This window comes from Gallus gallus, chromosome 1 (genome assembly GCF_016699485.2).
Source record: "Gallus gallus isolate bGalGal1 chromosome 1, bGalGal1.mat.broiler.GRCg7b, whole genome shotgun sequence".
Taxonomy (NCBI): Eukaryota; Metazoa; Chordata; class Aves; order Galliformes; family Phasianidae; genus Gallus; species Gallus gallus.
In genome coordinates this window covers 29,476,130-29,496,927 of record NC_052532.1, presented here as the reverse complement: position 1 = coordinate 29,496,927, position 20,798 = coordinate 29,476,130, and the positions used below count along the sequence as shown (strand labels likewise).

The 20,798-nt window shown below is 38.6% G+C and overlaps 1 long non-coding RNA gene across 1 annotated transcript; it reads right to left on the bottom strand.

The window, feature by feature from the left end:
* Positions 1 to 3,199: 3,199 nt before the first annotated feature.
* LOC121106847 lies at positions 3,200 to 11,106 on the bottom strand. Its single transcript, XR_005840016.1, has 3 exons — positions 5,504 to 11,106; positions 3,913 to 3,997; positions 3,200 to 3,369 (listed from the first exon to the last, which is right to left on the bottom strand). It is a non-coding gene; the product is annotated as an uncharacterized LOC121106847 (long non-coding RNA).
* Between the last annotated feature and the right edge of the window lie 9,692 nt (positions 11,107 to 20,798).

Genomic DNA, 20,798 nt, shown 5'->3' with positions numbered 1-20,798 from the left:
TAAAATTTACCCAAAGCTGCAGTATTACCAATCTGCTGCATTAGAAAGCCAGAGAATCCAGGGGCATTTACTGCATAATTTAGGTCTCGTTTGTCACAGATTGCACAGGGTCTTATCCATTGGAGTTATGGGGAAAGAGATAATTAGCAAGATCTATGGTAACTTCAAGGTGGTTACTGGATGGGAGCTGCCTTCTAGCAGACACTAAAGACAGGGGCAGTGAAAACCTAATTAACATTCAAAAATATTTTAAACAAGGGATGTCACTGACAGGCTGGGCAAGAGGGGGGGAGTCTTACATTTCCATCTAACTATATAGCTACATAAAATAACCATATACATGATAATGGGCTATATTCTGCACAAAGGAAGACAGTCGTTGAATAAAGAATGCACTTAATTGTACATGCATCTTTCAGCGTTAACGAATATCTTTTGAACTGATCTGCATCCCACAAGCCTGATTTGGGGACTGAAATTCTGATGAATTAATGGATCCGTTTTATTTAGTGCCCAGAGAAGGCTCTTAGTTAAGGTGGTAATTAATGCAATAAGCAAGGATTACAAAACTGGATGGTACTGATACATATGAGAGGACTTTTGAGGTTACAATGTGAAGAAAGAGCAGAAAAAAATCCAGCAAGAGTCATCATTAGAGCCCTCCATCACCACTCTCTTTGCTTGTGGCTACTACAAAATATCATCTTTTATTTGTTTTGGTATAATATCGTTGTGTGAGATAGATTTAGCTGGGGTAACAATTATAGACCATTGCTCAGTTTAAGACAATAATCTTTTGACATTTTGCCACAGGTAGAAAAGGAATGAAAGGTTTGGCTCAAACAGTTTGACCATATGATTGACCTAAAGCTACTGAGATTTACAGAAATGTTTTCATTAAATCTGTAGTATTTGGATCAGCAACTAGTTCAACGCATAGAAAAAGCGTGCCTGCCCTCAGCTTGCTGTTTATCAGGGCCCACTATCCATGAAGAGCTACTAAAACAGTGAAGGCTGAGTGCCTTTTCTTACTGCTTGTGCAGGAATGGGATCCTGATCTCTATGCTTCTAATTGAAATTAAGGTATTTGTAACACAAACAGCACTTAGGAAATACTGGGCAGTGTTAAATATTAGACCAGGTATTATAGCCAGCTGAATCGCTGTGTACGATATATTTTTTAAGCAACTAGAGCTACAGAGAAAAATGGCTGGGCTGTGTTCCCATCATGCTGCCAATACTGTCACATGCTAATGCTAAATTAATGCTGTAATTTGCTTACTTACCATTATCCCAATTCTGATCTCGATGACAGTAATGTAATTTTGGACTTCAAGATCATCTTCTTCCCCTCCTTCAGGCCTAAGACAAAATAGAATGTTTGGTTCCAAATCACTAGTAACTTTTGCTCAAAGGTCTGGTATAAAACAAATAAATATGCCAGGATGGCATTTATATCCTGATTATATGCAGTAAATAAACTCTCACTCACTTAAAACAGAACTTGATATTATATTGACATTAGAAAGCCCTCTAAAGTATTCACATGAGGCTACACGGTGTGACCTCAGCTAAAGGTGGATCAACCATGGATAATTGAGTCCCCAGGTCTTGCAATAGATAAGACCTCTTAATTTTTGAATGATTTTATGCTAACTGCATTATTTACTAATTAAGAGAGCCTGATATTTACAGAGATCATCACACAAGCACAAGGGAAATAATGAAGCTCCCTTTCTCTCTCTCTTCCCCCCTGGCAGGTGACTCCGCACCTTACTGCCCTCCAAGGAGCATAGTTAGTCAGGGAGAGGGGGCAGAGAAAAGGGCACCACATTGCTGCCACGCTAAAGTGACACTGCATGGAGCATTGCTCGTTCCTCCATCCACACCTCATTACACACAGTTTACCATTGCTCCCTGAGACTGATGTAGCAGTCTGAAACATACATCTGAATGTATATTTTTTTGCATAAACACTACCAAGAGCATCCAGGAGAGAACTAACCAAAGGCAGAAGGAAGATTGGTAGAGACTTTACTGTGGTGGCATATGCTCTAAGGGCTTCCTTCCACAATAGTACAAGACTGTTAAAGTTAAAAATAAAAAGTAAAAAATTAAAATATTCTAATTCAGAAGCCTTTGTAAAGTGAATTTGTTTTTGGCTTAATTGTAGGTGAAGGTGAATTAATCACTGTACTGGAAGATACTTGTTGTAGGGAGACCAAAATTATGACATGACTACTTTATTGTGTCAAAAAAGTAGGGCAGATCCAACATGGGACACGAACAGTTGGTGTTTTTGAAGGAGTCAGATTTTCAAAGAGATTAGAACTAACTGGAAGAGAAAACCTTTGCTGGTAAACATCAATTTAGAAATCTTCCAGGTTTGTAATGTCACAAGAAAGCTATGATTCCATAATCCAAAAAGAGGGTAACAGGATCTGCAGGAATGGAGAGAAAGAAGCCTTCACAAATGGGGAAAATGCAACTAAAGGTAACACATGAGAAAAGAAAGAACTGGATAACAATCAATACAATTTATGAAGGTTAATGACATCATTGATTTGTCTCTGGGCTACGTAAAATAAGGCGCTTTTAGAAAGTATATTAGGAATAAATGAAATCTGAGAAATAATACAAGGTAATTACTAGATATAGAAGATAGAGTCATTACAGTTCAGAGGACATGCAGGAGCCTCAAGTAAATAATTCCCTCTTCTATTTTGAAAACAAAGAGGAATACTTCTTTCACAGTTAGGAGTTGAAAAAGTAATTTTAAAAAAGATCATGTACATTGTTTAAATCGTTTAAAATCAGCAGGCTCAGATAACACACCTAAAAATGCCAAATAATTACTTTGAAGAGATTTTTGCCTGGGAGAATAACAAGCTAATCTTAAAGAGTCGTGAGATTACACAGGCCTCTGTAGTACATTCTCTAGGACAATCATTCCCAGGCAAAATAATACAACATGGGGTTCAGCTAATTACAACAATAAATATGGCTCCGTAATAACCTCAATTATATGTGTGGGAATTACCAGTTTGGTTGATACATCCATTCTGGTGAAACAGCCCTTTTTAAGGCATCTGACATCTTCCTGCCAGGCTTTCTGATTAAAGATAGCACAACACAATACCAGTGAAGCATGGACTAAATGGATTAAGGCCTGGTTAATAGATACCTGTGAAAGCCAGGAATCATCTCTGAAAACACTGCAAAATCTTGTGGTAGTCAATGGTACAGAAGCAAACAGAATATCACCTCTAATAAAATGCTCACTAGAATGATGATTTCCAAAATGGCATGCAAGTTGGTGGAAGAGTAGTTGTACGGACAAATGTAGATCATCCACCAGGCTGAACTGCCCTGAAACAAATTAAAGTGTAATAGAAAAAAATATGAGGTTCTGAACAAAATATGCATCATAGATTTAAAGAGAGTTAGAGGTACCTCAACACTATGATTTGGTTTTCTTGATTTAAAAGAAATATTACCTTTGGAGCAACCTACATAGTGCAGATGTCAGATTTCATCTGCATTGTTCTCAGGATTTTCCTACTGTTTGGATCAAGACAGCTCTGTGGACAAAGCTAACACTTCTCAGTATTTAACCCTAACTCCACTCCATCACCTCTTGACCTAAACGAGGGGATGCTGCTATGGGACTATTGGAAGAAACCCTCTATTTAGGATCATCTGCTAAACTCAAAGAACAAGCTCTTCAGTTAGTATGACTCTATCTGATCTTCAGACTGTACATACTCCGCAGGAGAGATGAAGTAACAGGAAAGCAAAATTGTAGTAAAAATAGCCTTCCTGTTTTACTTCTGTGAGCATCATATTCTTTGGGGGAAGAATACCATTTTTTCTTTCTCAGTGTATTCCTGTAATCTCATTATTTTATCTCACCGTTTGTCCTCCATTATTCAGAACACTTTTTGTGGCTATAGTTGTGATTCCAGTGGGGTCGTTGACTTGTATGAAACACGTGCATCTATAAAATTAGATGAGAGGTATAATGAATATAATAGTCTTTCAAGACTCTTTAATATTAAGGGTATATTAAAGACATTAGAAAATCAGATAAGTATAGATGGTAGAGTAGCTTAACAACAAGCTTGCTTGCAATAAATTATATGTACAGTGCAATAATAACTTTTAAATATATTACACTCCACTAACTTTCTCCACTAATATGTAGGACTCATCATATGAACTAAGGTTTGGAAGCTGGCCAGCACAAATAAATACTTCGTATGTAGTTAAATGTATTAGAGATTTGAATAACTTTAGCTGTCACCATGAAACTCCAATTAAAAATAAAATCAAGAAATGAGTAGCTCCTTTCCTAAATGTCTTCAGTGCAGATTAACACATTTTCTTGAATCAACAGGTCTCACTAACAAATGTTAGTGAAATAACTGGTAGAACGATTAATGCCAGTGAGACAGATGACAAAGTATCATTTTCTGAATTTTGAAATAGAGGAAAATAAAATGGAAGAAAGCCTGAAGTTCCAGTCCAGGAAAGTTTTGGTTTTCTCCAAGTTTGCAGCCACTAAAGGAAATTGAAGATGCTCATTTCTTTGCTGAAATTAATTGCCACAAAACATTGTCAGAGCCAAAATATTAACGAGTTCAAAAAGCAATTGAAAACATTAAGGAAAGAAAGACTATTAATTAACCATAGAGATGTGGCTCAGGTTCAGGAAATTTAACATGAGAAAGCGTCACTGTATTTCTTCCTCTGCTCTTTTATTTCCCTGCTTATCCAGGATATTGGAGATTAAGAAAACTTCTGTCTGATCCAGTACAACAGTTCTTAAGTTCTTATTATGCTCCTTACCTCCTCAGAGAATCTATGCAACATTTCAATGAATTTATGGGGAAAAAATATATATACATATATATATATATGCATAAAAAAAAAGGTGCAGATCAAGTGTCTGCTGAGTTACCTTGAGCTGTTTTCTGCCTGCAAAGGGAAAGGGCTTTCTCTATGAATAACTGCACACCAAGCATGTAGCAAAATAAGCTTCCAGGGAAACAAATGATCCAGGAACATTTTAACTATATCAGGATTGCATACTCCAGGGATTTAGCTGAAGCAAAAGGATTTGCATGGCATGAAGATCCTCAGAAGCCTCTCAACAGAATCACAGCTTTCTTTCTTTCACATGGTGTGTGGTCCAGCAGCTGCTGCTTAGTGATTGTATTCTTTCAACAACTCAAATTATTTGAAGGCACTAAGTAGTTGGAAAGCCAGCTATATTTTAAATAAATTCTATATCTTTTTTTAAGTGTGGCCTTGGAGGAAATGGTTATACAGAAGTTAAGCAGTGTTTCAATTCTGTTGTTGAAAAGCCTGGATTTGTAGTGCACAGATAAGGATGACACTTCCAGATACAAGAAGTAATGCAAGTATTCACATTTGCTGCAAATCATGATGAGGGATAACATAATGAAGCTTTGTAAACACACCCTTGATTCCATTTTGTTACCTGTTCTGGAGACCATAGGCAAAGCAAAGTTGGTCAACACTACTTGATGTATTGGGAATTCTTTGACAGGTCTGGAAAACCAGTATAATGTGGGCATCATTCACCTCCATTTGCTTTAGGTCATGCATTATTCTCCAGTTCATGGCTTCATAAAGCTGTGGAATAGCCTTTCTCTAGGAGAACTCGTGAAAAAAGAACATAGTAAAAAGGGGTAGATGTAGCCATAAATATGATAAATGACTTGCTAGAAACTACATTAAATGGCAGCAATATCAGTCCAGAGATGAGTTCTGCAGCATTCTTATTGCAAGCCTATGTGGATGGATGATTCACTATGTGCTTGCTTTTCATGGACATCATTTAATGGAACGTCTTATGTCACTAGTCATTTGCACTCCAACTACATAAGACTTGTGTGTTGCTGTTTAATATTTCATCACACTTTCCTCATTCTCCAGACCTCTATTAAATGATGGGAAATGAAATCAGATATGGTACAACTTCTGCCTCCCACTCTGTTTTTATCCAGACTCTTTTGACTGCCCCTGTTTTGTTTTTGTTGATATTGTTGTTGTTGTTGTTGTTGTTGTCTAATGATGAGGTATTTTTCCAGCGTGCTTCCCTGCAAATCTGTCTGCTAAGCTTAGTGCTGAGTCCTGCAGCCAGATGCTGAGTACTAAGACCCAAGTTTTGTGCCTGTGTTTTTTTTACGACTCATTTCTACAGCACCCCAGGGAGCTACACTGAAAACCTGCCTCGCAGGTAGGCTCATGGAGCAGCTGCTCCTGTCTGCCTAGAGTTAAGCTGTACAGAGTTAGTGCCTGTCAGAACTCTCTACAGTCCTGGCCCACCACTGGGCTTAAAATTAAAAGGAAATCTATGTTTAAAAAAAATGTAAGAAGTCACATTCCCATCAGGAATACCTCCTGTTGTATTTTTCCTGAAAATGTGCCCTCTAAACACAGACTTCCACTACGTTATACTATAGATAAAGAAACACACATATCCTGTTAAAGACATCTGCTTAATAGCAAAAAAATTACGGAGAGGAAAGAATGAAATGGGAGAGCAATCCTCACTGATGGAAGTAAACTGAAGTATTAATCTTGAGGAAAAAAAGTTATAAAAAGGAAGGAAATAGCACTTCCTTTGACAGTGATAGAAAATATTTGAAAAGGCTAACGGAGAGTTACTCTCAGGATGATTTTATTACCATAACTGATAAGTCTGTTCTATGAGATCATAGCTATTTGGGGATTTTTGCCCAAGAGCTGCTTGCAGCAATGCATCTCATTTAGACCCTCAGCCTGGCTGATGCACCAAAGCTGACCCTGTGTCTTGGAAATGTATTCACTATCAGTCAACCTTGTTCATATTAATGCAGATCAGTTTTGTCTATCATAGTGATGTCTTTCATTTGTATTTACTGCCTGCTGCCTCCTTTAGTTGAACTTTGACCTCAGATTGACCCAGATATATGCTGTATGCTGAGGTACTTTTACTTTTGTGGCAAACACTGGCTGAGGAGCAGGCCCAAAAAAACACTTAGGGCCAAGATACAAGAAAAAAAACAAAAACAAAAACAAACAAACACACAAACAAACAAAAAACAGAACAGACGTTTCAAATTGCAATTAAATCCAGCCGCATTATTTACAACATCTCAAACAATATTTTTACGCCTCAGGGCATTTATAGCAATTATTCAATACAGAGTGTATATTATTTTAACCCCTCATTATAACAGCTTTGACAGCTTGTTTTATAGCCCAGTAATCATCACTGACGCTATCCTGAGACCTCAGTGGTTAGAGGTGATATGAGAAAGCTTCAGCCAGTAATCCCAATTTGTGAAACAGGCAGGCTTTGTTTGGCTCCAATAACTTACCTGACATACCCTCAGCAATGTATGAATAAGTAAAACAGACATGCCTCAGTGGTCACAGTGTAAAGCTAGGTGAGAACAAGCCATGCAGGTGTCTGTTGTCCCCTCTTGCTCAGGGTGTGATTCAAAACCATAACTGAGTGCTGTGCTGGAAGGATTTGTCAGAGTAAAAGGGAGTAATTCTTTCTCTGTGCCCTCTTTTCAGTAAGTTTTCATGGCATTAGGTCTGTGTATAGTCCATCTCCAGCCTCTTCCAAGCTATGGGTACAACAGGACTAACGGTAGCAACCAAGCTACTGAGGGACAACCATTTACCTCAGCTGATAGACAGCTGCTAACTAGTTACATGAATGCTCCTTGTCCGTTACAAGTGAAAAGTAAAGTGTGTTATTTTATTTCACTGAGCCTCATCTCAATAAAATAGCAAATGTGACCTTTGCAGGGATTTAAGCTAGTGCTTTTTTGTCCTACCTATGTGTTAGGTGACATATCCACATACAGTCAGACGCTGCAGCTCAGTGACAAATGGCGGCCTACTAAGCTATGGAAGCTCAATTGTTTGTGATTATCTGCCCATACCTGATATTTGGTTTAGCATGTGTCAAAGCCACAAGATACAAGTAGGCTCCAAAATGAGAACTGAAGCCTTTGGTGAGTTTGAAGGGGATGCCTATATCCATAATCTGAATTGTGTACGTATGACAGAATATGGATAATGTAGAGGAGGCTGAAGAACTCATGCATGGCATTGCTTATTCAGCTCAATCCACTTAGTATATGGGTTATATAACATCAAGCATCAATTATTGTTATTATTTTTTTCCTTTTATTGAGCTGTTTATTTTGGCTGTAGGAAAAGATTTGCTGCTGTAGACCAGGAGAAAGCTGTTAGGAGAACTAATGTGGCTTTTCTATTTTACTTCCTACTCCTGCATGTTTAAAATTTCAGTTTACTGGTTAGCAAAATCTTTGAAGAAACTGTTTTTAAGTTCTTTGAAAATGTCTTCCTCTACTCAGACTCAAACTGTTTGGCTCTATGCACAGTGGCCACTGTGGTGTATGACCACAGCTCCTGAAGAGTTTTAGACTTCACAAATGGACAGGATCTGTAACAGAATAAAAAAAAGAGAAAGTAAAAATACAGAGACATTGAACTCTTAGAGCACATTTCTTAAATGTAATCTTAGGGGTCAGATTCTACATCACACTGCACTGTATGCACTTGGTTACACCAGTGGAAATTGTAAGGGGGGGATAATTCGCTTCCTGCTCACTGCAACAGAACTTCACAATAGCAGTCACTGCCATAAGGGGCTATTGAAGAATTGTTCAAGGGAGTTTTATTTCCTTATAAAGGAGAAATGGTTTCCTGAAAGAAACAGTACAAATGTCATTGCCTGAACTTTCTCTCTTTAAATGAGCACTGGGAAGGTCTTGAAAATGTATAGCAATCTTGTGACTAGGGAGTCTTCTTCAAGCTCTAATTTATGTGATGAAGAAGATGAGGGATGTAGATGAAATTAAATTATGCCTGAAGCATAAGAATTCCTGGAGCTGATGACCTCACCCAGGAACACATTGGTCTAAAATGTTTCCCGATACTTCTTGCTAACAAGTCTGACAAGTGAAATTCAGGAGTTTTTCTGAAGTCTTGCTGATGTTGTTGATAATGTTTATTAGCACAAATGTCAGGCTACTGTCCCAGACACTTTATTATTGCACTTCTCTGATGTGACCTTCTGCCAGATTACTAGTCTGCAGTGGTCTGCCATACTTCAGAAGGTTCATGATCTTCCAGTGGTGACAGGACAGTAAATGATTAGAAATCCTCTATCTCTTCAAGACATGTGGTAGGCAGTACAAGTATCCCTTATATGACTTCTTTTTACACTTTCTCTCACTCTTGCTTTCCTCCTTAATCTTTGATCTGAGCAGCTCAGATTGGGTGTTTGGGATGCCTTCATGATAGGTTTGTGAGACTTTTATTCAAGTGCGTGATATCTGGGGAACTCAGGTGCCAAAGGTTGTAAACCTGCTTTTGGAGACATTGGGTGTATTCAGATACTCCTTTCAAATCACATGAGATATAGGGTATCTTTCATTGTCCACTGGAGTCTGGGAAACGCTGCCAATTTACTGGCTGATTCTACTTTTCAAGGATTTAGATTGCATCTTAAACCCCTTGAACATCTCTTTGAAAATTCCAAGTAAACAGCAGGAAAGGAAAGAGGAGAATCTTTCTTTAATAATCATGTCTTAGAACATTATTTGACGTGCTGGTGAAGAACTTGAGAATCTGCTTCTCCTCTGCTTGTCTCTGAGATGGCCATGCACATATACACAAAGTGGGAGCTGAACCCACTGTCCACCTTGGTAGCATCTTAAAGGTGGTTTCCTTTGCAAGGGTTTCCATAATAGAGCAAAGCAGAGGCCTTGGAATACAAGTGGATGTGTGATTTTGAAAAACAGCATTAGTAATTGGGGTTTTACTTTAATTAGATTTGTTTTCCTCATTTCCCAGCAATAGCACAGCCTGCTCTCCTGCTGCTATCTTGCTATCCTGACTGGTTATAACAGATGATTTCACTGGTCTTCCATGGGCTCTTCTCTGAATCGATAAATATTTTGGAATCAGGAAAAGCACAAGAAATATCTATAGTTTTATGGTTCTTCCATAATTCGAACTATTATAAAAGCTCTGCAACTGCCTTTATCTTTCTGACAGGCTAATACAATCAACCACATTCTTTCAGCTCACCTACTTTCAATATGGGAATATCACGTCCTGATGAAATTGTTAACCATTAATATTCACGATGTTGAATTATTTACCCATTTTGTCTCTCCAGGGCATTATAATCATCAGATCAAGAAGGACTTAAAATGTACACGTGGAGATTGCTACAATATGTGGCACATGAACCTTTGACTTAAAACAAGCTCTGAAGAGGCTCATTTTTTTAATATATAATAAGTAACTGGAATGAGAATTAGAGATAGAGTGTTTAGTGATCTTTCACAGTGACACAGAAAAGAGCTACTGCTCCACCATCAATTGTTTTATTCTGTTATCCTGAAAGAGACATAAGTTATAAAAGAAATATTGTAATGAACTTCCCACATAGATGAGCTACATTGGAAAAGAACTCCCACCAAAATGCATTATGCTAATCTCCTTCTCCATACCATTCTTATGCTTCTTCACAAACACCAATCTTCTTGCCCTTGACTGTCTCACCATTTGCTTCCTTGGTATGGAAAATAAATTCTAGTGTGAAGGATAAATCTTCAGTGAGTTTTTGCATCTCCCCAAATCATTACATTGGCAGCTATATGTATATTGACAAGAAAACAAAATACACCAAAACAGTTTGCTGACAACTGAAAGATTCTAGTTACATCTCCAGTGTTGTCAGTCTGTAAGAGGAAAAGGTTATCTGCCATTAAATTTCTCATTGCAAGACTAAGCTACAAGCAAAAATCAGAATTCTTGAGGTGTTAGCAGCTTTGTTTTGTTAGGTTTGGTTTTTGTTTTGTTTTAGAGGATGAAGGTTATTAATACTTAGCTTTAGCAATCTATGTGTCCCTCTAGGCTACTTTTTGTCTGATTCCTTGCAATGATGAGGTGAGTGTCATAGAGATAATAAACCAGAGATACAAGAAGTCTCTATCTTCTTTGCAAGCTTCCATCTCTATGAGATGCTGTGGTAAGTCAGATAAGCCTACAAAAACAATGAGATAAATCATAAAGAAGATCAGTTTGAATGTTTTTTGTCTTTCATTTATCTGACAATACTTAAGATTTGTTCAGATACCATTATTTCTGGAATGTCCATGACACACAGCTCTGATAATTAAAAGAGATATCTTGCCCTCAACCTCTCATTTTCACAGTGACTGTGTTAACATGAAGCATTACCCAATTGTTGAGTCTAGATATTGATTATTTCAAGCTGTACATGGGCTCGTATTGTTTCCCTTGTGGGTAGACTAATGTTTTTGACCACAACAAAAGACAAACATACATCTTTTCTTCAGAGCTCAGAGATTAATTTTCAGATGGAAACTGGAAAAAAAAAAAAAACAAACCCTCATTATTATTAGACAGTTTCTTTTCTTCCTTTTCTTTCTTCTCCTACTGAAGAAACCAGTTATAACACAATACTTCTATTCTTAATATATGAAAGGTTGGGAGCAGCTGCTTCCATGGAGGAGGAAACACATGTTTTGCAGAATAAAGAAAGCTTCTGCACTTTTTATTAAAAAAACCCACATTTTACAACTGAAACATAATCTGCAGATGGAACAGCTGATATGGCTATTTTGCTGGTTGTTAAAGAGTTTATCCTACATTAAATTGACTCCCATGGGTTTAATTTTTCAATGCTGTTACAACCACCAACCTTTCTTATTGAGAAGGTCAATAGGCACAATATGAAGTCTTGTAAATCATTGCCTTACTATTTTTGTAATATATAATGTGACCCTATTCACACATCTTAAAAATTATAAACCAGAGCACATACTGTATATCAAACAAATAAATCAGCTGCTATAAATACAGTCTTCCTTTTGGCTCTGGACAGATTAATTCTACTGCATTTCATATGTTTTAAATTGTTTTTGGCTTCACAGGCAAGATGTGCTTTTGTATTCAGAAAGCAGAGACCTTGGATTTAATCTATTTTAAAAGCTTAATAGAGCCAAAGTGACCCCGAAAGCATATTTTAAAATGATCCCACTAAAAGCCTTAATGACTATAAACATTAAATAAATTAAGTGATAATATTGAAAAAAATATATATAGTCAGCTGATAGAAACTTTTAAAATGGAAGTCTGAGAAGATGACGAAACAAATGAGAATTAAGCACAGTGGTGACCTGATAGGCTATTTGGTCCTCCAGGGATGTTTTTCCTTCAGGTGTATTTGCTGCCCATGTTTCACATGAAAACTGAAAATCTGGATATAGCACAGGGGGAAATTGAGTCACTGAAGAAGTTGTTTCCTCATGGAAAACTGCAGTGTTTTAAGAAGAAATCTGTTTTTATCTGGAAACTTTTTCCTCAGTTATGCAGCAAAGCAGCATATTTGTACATGTTCTCGTGTAGTTTCCTTCATGTCTATTACCTTCTGTATTAAGGTGTATCTCAGGCTCATGACTACAGTCTTCAAGCATAAGCCTTCCAGTAAAGTCAACATCGAGCAATAGATGTCCTCAGCCATTCAGTATCTGAGTAATTTTCTCAGTCCTGAAGGGTTCTGCCCCACTGTTGAAAAAAAAAACCATTGGTCAGAGACATTTGAAAGGGAACATTAATAAGAAAGGGAAAAGGTCAGAATTAAGACAATACAGCTTTTTAAAAAGAAGAGCTGCAATACCTGTGATACCAGTGAGATTTTGTGTTTCTGCTGTGCCAGTTTGGCCCCACAGAAAAGATTTCTCAAACACCTCTTGGTTGTCGTCTAAGAGAAGCGACTTGGAAACTGGTGATTTAGGTACAGGAAAGGAGGGTGTGTTTGTGAGCATGTGCATGAGTGTGTACGTATGGTGTTCACCTTAGAACTACCAGTGAAATCCACCTTGTTGAGCTGACCCAGAGATGGGTTGCCTCTTAATTTTCAGCTGGGTGAGTGCCCTGTGAAGGCTTCATAACTTCCTGTGCTGAGATCGTTCTACTACTGATTATGCTGGAAAGGCTTAGGGTGAGAATTTGCCTGTTGTAGGTATCCCTTTTTTAATATCCATTTTATCATGTCTTCATCGGCTTATTGCTCTGAGGATTCCTTTGTTCTTTCCCCTCCCTTCCCTGCCCCAGGACTTTTCTTTGTTAAAATAAACATTCCTGATTTGTGCTCAGCACACTTTCCAAGGACTCTGGGAGACACTGGACCAAAGCAACAACGAGGCTGTTAGATCAAAAGCAGTCCTGTAGGGTCCAAGCCACCCTGGAAGCACTGTTTATTGGGAAACTAGTCCTCACCATAGCTCATTGAAAGAAATGAAACTGTATACAGCTTCTTGAACTGTATTTCCACCCTTGTACAAGGCCAGCCAAAATGTGGCATGGTGTAAAATGCTTTCCCGTGAGATGCATTGAATATACCTATAGGTTCTGTCTGGGCTGGCAGCCAAATTGTGATCTGTACAGTTCCCTCGTACAGACTTGCACTGTTTCTTCAGATGAATGTTTTCTGCTAAGTTATGTGTGGCACTAGCCTACAAAAAGCAGTGATCAAATAGTGATGTAGTTACAACTATTTTCTGTTTTAGGGAAAAGAGATTGCTTCCTCTCCGTGGTTCACTCAGTATCAAGAGAGTCTAAAGACTGAAAGAGACCAAGGAGTCTGAATTTGATGCTCTCATGATCAAGTGAGGTCTGATTGCACTGAATATTCTAATCATTTTAAATCATGAAAATAGTCTATATGCTCAGGTTTATTTTTTTCCAGGCTGCAAAATCCCTTTGATTTAAACATCTAAGACTTCTTCCTTTCCTTTTCCTCCACCTCTTCGGGGAGCTTTCCCAAAAGAGTTGTCAGATCAGCCCCTCAATTCCTTGTATTTTCTCTACAGTTTTTTCAAATATGTAAAGTAGAGTTGGATCGCAACCTGATTTATGTCCTACATTTAATCTCAGAACATGTTTAGAGAGTGAAGCTATAGCACAAAATGCTGGGAGTCCTTGAGTTACACTGTGCAGTGTAGATCTTGAAAATATTTGCCTTTTGTTGGTAACATTTTAAAATATACATTAAAAAAAAAAAAAAAAGATAAAACTCACTGTACTGAATGAACACAGCTGAAAAGCACCAAACAAGCTTGTTTCTGAATATCATCTGAAATGTTCCTGATGTTTAAATGCAGATATCATGATTTTGGGATAAAGCATCTTTTTTTTTTTTAGCTGTGGCATTCTCATTAGCTATCTGCCTTGGCCTTTTCCTAGGCTGGGTTCCGTACTGCCTTATGACAAACTGATGGGTCTTCTCTGTTGCACTGGAACAACCACGAGGCAGGTGGCTACAACAGACAGAAAGAGATTGTGAGGAAATTGTGAGACAATAGAACCACTGTGATGGGAAATGGGTCTCCTATGTCTTTATCCATGGTATCTGCAAAACTGAGATGAACTTCATTGTTTCTCTCCGTTTCCCTTTATAAAGTGCAACACTCCCTAAAAGAAATCCAATCCCATAACCCCAAGACCTTTCAAGTTTTTATTGCAAACAAATCTAGTCCCCATAGTTTCCATTTTGTACAGAAATAGCATCTCAATCAGTGACATTATCTACTAGTTTTGAAGATAAGATTAGTTTGGGGAACTTGTAATGAAACACATTTGTGATTATGACTACAGTAGGCTACAATATAAAAGTATTTCACATATTGGAGTTTTGCATCAGCCTTTCTGTAGAAATTTTGACAATGTTCTAACAAAATAAGATATAAGGTGTTGTATTAAGCCATGATATTTCAATTGTCACATGAGGAATAAAAATACTAGCTATGTGAACAGTTAGTACAATAATAAAATTCTAGGTAAGCACTTTTGGTAAGATAAACAAGGAAAATAAAGACTGGATCATGTATTTATTAGCAGAACAAGAAGAATAATTACTTTAATGAGTTTTCTTTTAGAAATATGTTCTGTAAAATGCAATATGTGCATTGTATAATAGAAAAATATGTTGCCACTTTCTATTCACATTTTTACTGATAATGAAATATCCACAATCCAGCAATAAGTATTTATGAAAGTAGTTATGCTTTTGACTATCTTAACTTCAAGATTTTTAGATGTCAGCAATAATTATATAGCATATTCATTTATTTTTCTATGTTAAAGAATACACGGTGGACTCTGAATGACACTAGTGAGCCTGAAAGCTTGTTCAAGCTTTCAAAATATTTCAAAATATTAAAATACTGAGTTCTTACAGCTTTTAAAAAATAGAAAATTGGGAACACTGGGGTTTCCTATTGAAAGTAGAAGTTCTAATACATACAGTGATGTTCCTAGATAATTATGTAATTTAAAATGTAGTTCAGAATCTGAACTAACCTGCCCTCTCTAATCTGTGATTCAAAGGATGTTGGATGTTAAAAGAATTTCGTTAGCTCAAGCAATGTCATATTGATTGAGCATAACAGTCTTTGGGGAAATTTCTCAGATGTTTAATCGAAACAGGAGCTCCCAAGGGCAGGGGAAGTTCCCATTCTGCCCCACTGGTAGTGGAGATCTCAGTGAGGTCTTTTTGCACATCCAGGCAAATATTCACCACATTTATTTTCTGCAGGTCTCTGAAAAGAGAGAGGTCTAACTGAAAAAATCCTGATTGGTCATGCTTTGATTTCCACCCAGGGATTTACAAGTAGCAACAGTGCAGAACTGCTGTGCCAAGGTGTGGGGCCAAGGATCTAGCAGAGATCCACCTCTGCCTCTTCTCACCAAGTTCCTCTGCAAGTTCAGGCCTAACCACGTGGGGAAGCACCTGTGATCCTCTTGGGCGGTGAGCATGGCTCCTATCTCCCATATTTCCTTGTCTCCCTGTTGCTCGCTCTCCTAAATATATGCTTTCCATACTGAAATGATGCTTCAAAAGATTTGTCACATTGTGCTTCCTCTTCAGCTTTCCTGAGGACATCTGCCTTCACTTGCAGCTGGTGGTGGAGCTCTCCCTTCCTGCATGTCATAGACAGAACCAAGTTTTTTGGTGGCTTGTGGTTCTGTCAGTCTTCCTCCAGCAGTACCTTTTGCCTTATTGAACTCTGTGATTTGTAATAATTAATTACTTTGCAGCTTCATGAGGAAAAGCTGAGGTATTACAGCAGCAGAGCCTCCAGCAGTCTTCACTCAGGAGAGCAGGGAAGATGGGGAGAGCCCAGCAGACCCACACGTCTCTGCAGAAAGAGGGAGGTGTGCTGAGGGAGTCTTACTCTCCCACCTCTGAGGGGATTCAGATCAGTTCTGCACAGCATCATGAGGAATATTAGGACTGATAAGTGCATGACTGGAGTTCTGATAGCCTTCTCAAAAGCAATTTTTGTTTTATTTATTTTTAGCTTCATAAAAGGTGCTCTATTGACTTATCTCAGTGCAATTTAATAAAATGCACGCAGATCTCTCTCTTTTCAAATGCACAAGGTAGAGAGATGATTGGAATGGAGATCCCCAGTAAGTCCCTTGCCATGCCAGAAGTGGCTGAGGCCAGACTGCCACCTCATGCTCTGAGGCCTCTTGCTGCAGAGAGCTCTGCTGCCATTGAAATTCAAGGGCGGTGAGCACCAGCACTTCACCTGACCCCAGTTGCCATGGAAGATCATGGGCTGGGAGGTGGGATCCCAGGCATCCAGGCCCTAAGCGATATTTGCCTTTGTCATGAGCAGGGACAGCACTTCCCACTGCATCCTAGAGAAAATAGGAAGCTAGTGTGTTTGGTGAAAAATTGACTTCATATGTGCAGCTGGATGGTAGCAGTTACCAGCAGAGCAGTGCCATTACCACTGAGGTCACTGGAAGACAAAGGCAGCCCTTGGGAAATCGCATACTGAGAGGGGCTCGGGATGGAAGCTGCTGTGTCTATCCGGTGACAATTAAAGCAGTGGGCCTCCTGCTCCCAGCTCCTTCAGTCAGCCCAGTAAAAGCTAAGAGCCTGATTTAAAGCAAGAGGCTTGACGCTCATTGCCTAAAGGGTGATTCAGGGAATGTTGATTTTCAGGGATGCTGGGCAGCCGCAGCCACCACTGGTTCTCAAAGGGCAGTAGCTGCTGGAGAGCAGCAGGAGTGCATCAGCCTTGAAACCCAGCCACCTCCTTACTGCACCAGGCTTGGGTGTTGGTGCTTCATTTAGGAAACAGGAGTTAAATCAATATGGCCTTTAACCTTGAACTCCATGTTCCAGTTTTGCCTTCCATGAAGCAGTAATAACACTCACCTACAGTATTTCAAAGATAATCGGGAAGAGCTCTGAAACGCACCATGAGCTGCATCATTACATACCTGCACATTTTTATTGTGTTTGTATAACCGACAATGCAACACGCCATCACAGGACGCTGTACATTCCTATCCTACTGATTTCTTTCTTTTTTCTTGGACAAGTGATGCATTAACAATATATATTTATATTAAAATGCCCTTGAGAAATAAAATTACATGTGAAACTCATTTTTTATTTTCCAGTAAACTTCATAATGCTTTTTCAGGTTCCATCGTTTGGGTAGATTTCTAGTTTATCTCACATGTGAGAAATGACCTTATAACCTACGTGTGACAGTTGTTTGGGTTTTATTAAGTGCCCTGCTCACTGGTAGCACTGGGGCATTACTCACAGATATTTGTGTGCTGCAACAGAAAGCCAAGGAAAATTATTATTATTCTGTATTTAACTATGGTGTTTTCCTTTTGCCCCATGTCATTTGGAAGTATCTTGCACCAGGATAGATTTGCTTTTAAATTGGAAAAAGAAAATTGCTGATTTTTTTTTTCTCTGTAGTTGGCTCCAGTGCTCCGTGCTTTGGAATGGGCACCTTTCATTTCTGAAAACAGCTTTCTAGCCCTGTAAGTGGCCTCTGGTTAAAAATCTATTTCTATGTAGAAGCTGCCACCAGTACAAGGAACGAGGAGGTAAACTGACTTCCACACAGGGTTCAAGGAAAGCTGTCAGGAGAGGAGAAAGCAGGCGGCTGGCGTCAGCCCTCTGAAGGATTCCTCTGCTGGGAATCACTGAGAGAACTAAACCTGGATGAGTTTACAAATAAGGTTAATTTGAAAATTATTCTGAAGGATTGCTATTACTATTATTATGAGAGAGGTTTTAACATAGCTTTTCTACTTTCTCAAATGCCAACAATAATGACACCATCCAGAATATTCATTATAGAGCCCTGGGGCTGTGCACTCTCCTCACCTGCTTTATCGCTGACTCTCTCTTCTGGTTTTAATTCAGTGTTAGGTACAGTGTGAGTGTCCTTGCACAGGACACAAGCCATTGCACACACATTGGCTTCTCTGGAAGAAATTGGGAGTCTGTATATGAAAATGCCCCTTTGGTCAAATAGCATCCACAGAAATGAAACTGCCAGGCGTCTCATAAGCACCACTGATATAGGACTATTGGAAAGGATAATGCTCTAAATCACAAAAGGGAGCTTTGGCTGAAGAGAAAATGAAGCGAACAATTAGTATTCCTGGCATAATGGAGTAAAACAACAAACAGTGCAGTAGATGCTCCATATTATTAAAAGGTATTGTGATAAGGTTTCTTCTGCAAACACAAATAAGAGTATTATGCAGAGTGAGGTTCCCATCCAATTTATTTTTCATGCCTCTTATTGACAAATAGCTAATGAGAATTACTCACATTTCCTCTGTATCTTATCAAGCATTGCTAATAAAAATCCCCACTGTTCTCCATGTGGGTTGCATAATTTCATAAAATTTTCAGTAGCCTATGACTTACTAAATAAAGTCGTCATTCAAGCCTCATTTCCCACCTGACTGCAAATAATCAAAATGGACACTGAATTAATGCTGAATGCTGTCTGTGTTTGATGAGGTCTCTGCAAGATCTCTGTTCTGTCACCTTCAATGCACTCTGTTTGAGGGACTCACCCGGCTTCTTATCGTTTATGGGAAAAAGAGGAGATATCACAAAACCGTCCCTGGCCTCATCTCATTTATTCCTTTGAAATGTTTTTTAGGAGTGAAGAGAAATTAAAGAATAGGATACCCATTACCAAATTACAGGAATTCAAGTCAGAGTTACCTGCAAAAACAGAAGAATAACTATTGTGTTTTATTTGTTCTGCGTTTGAAATAGCATAACTGAAGCGTTATTTTAATCAGTAACATAAGTAGGTGTCATAGACTCGGGAAAAAGACAAAATTGATCCTAAAGCATAGGGGTCCTTTCATGAGATCTAGGAGTTCAGCAAGACATAGAAACAGCAGTACAGTAGGTACAACTTTGTAAATTTGTATGCTGCATTTCCATTTTGCATTTGTTAGAGATCTGCATGACACAGTGAGAGAGCTGTAACCCTGTATTCCATTCCTTAAACTTTTCCATGTAAATGATGCATGCAGTCATGTAAGGTCCCCTTCTCCCTGAAATGGAGGAACTTGGCTGCATCTCCTACAGCAAGGTAAAAGCATATGGCTTGGGAAATGGGAAAATGTGTGCAGCGGAATAATAATTTAAACCAGACTTCACATTTCCTCTGGGTGGGTCCAAGAACAGGAATTTTTTGTAAGGAAAGAACAATTCTTTCACTTGGATTTAGTAGGACAAGGCTGGCACAGATACCTGTGCACAGAGAAGGCTTAGAAGAGCCCAGAGGCATTTCCCTGATGCCCACTTTGAAGCACCTACACCTCAGAGGTCAGGGGTAATAGTCACACTTTCTTCTTCATGCCTTGGTTATCCAAGTCTCCATGCAGAGCTTTAGATGTCATGAATGCTGGTAAGACTCACCTGCACGTTCCTGGTCTCCATCTTCTAATCTTCCTGCACCTCCAAACATCAAATACCGCGTGTCATTTCTAGGCTAATTTTAGACCATTTTTGCAGTATTTAATCATGTGCATGTATTTTCTTACAGTCCTTTCCCTTCAGCATTGCGGCTTTCCTGAATAGCATCTGCCTTGTCTGTCTGTGCAAGTGAATTCTTCGTCTCTTGTCTAATTCCTATTTACTTAATAGTCAGCTCCAGTAAGCCGACTGTTACTAAGTCTCAAACCCAACCCAAACACAAAAAGAAACCATTAACATTCAAGGACAAATTAAATGCAGGAAGCCAGGATGCTCTGCAGTTTTTCAGTAAAATGAGCTGTCATCAGTGGGATGGCTATAAACCATAGCACTATTTTTAGGCTGTTGCATCCTGAAATGTCTATGCACTATTGATGATATTTATTTATGTGATGGTTGCATGGACACTTAATATAAACCCTTCCAGCTTACAGTGCCTGGATCTTGAGCTTGGCGGAATCATAACTTGAGCTATCAGGTTGCATTCTAGAGTGTAGGCAATCTTAGCTAATAATACAAATATTTGATGACACAGGTCTTCTTGATGGATAATACACACAACGGGGTTCGTTAACCATACCAAGTTTTGCCTCAAGCTGTGTAAGTGCCTTGCAGAAGGTATTAATTTTATGTGTTGACACACTGGGACTCTGCTAATTTGCACACTATGCTTAGAAGCATAGTTTCTATGTGTGTTTGTTGCATTAAACATACAACTTCCTACTTACATTTGTGAAACCATCTTTATAAGAGGCATTTGATCATGTTTATTCAGACTAAGTTCAGAACTACCCACTGCTTCTTTTTCTTTTTCTCCTTTGCAGAATTTGTCTGCGATCAACATACCACAACACCAATCAGTCCTGTGGCACAA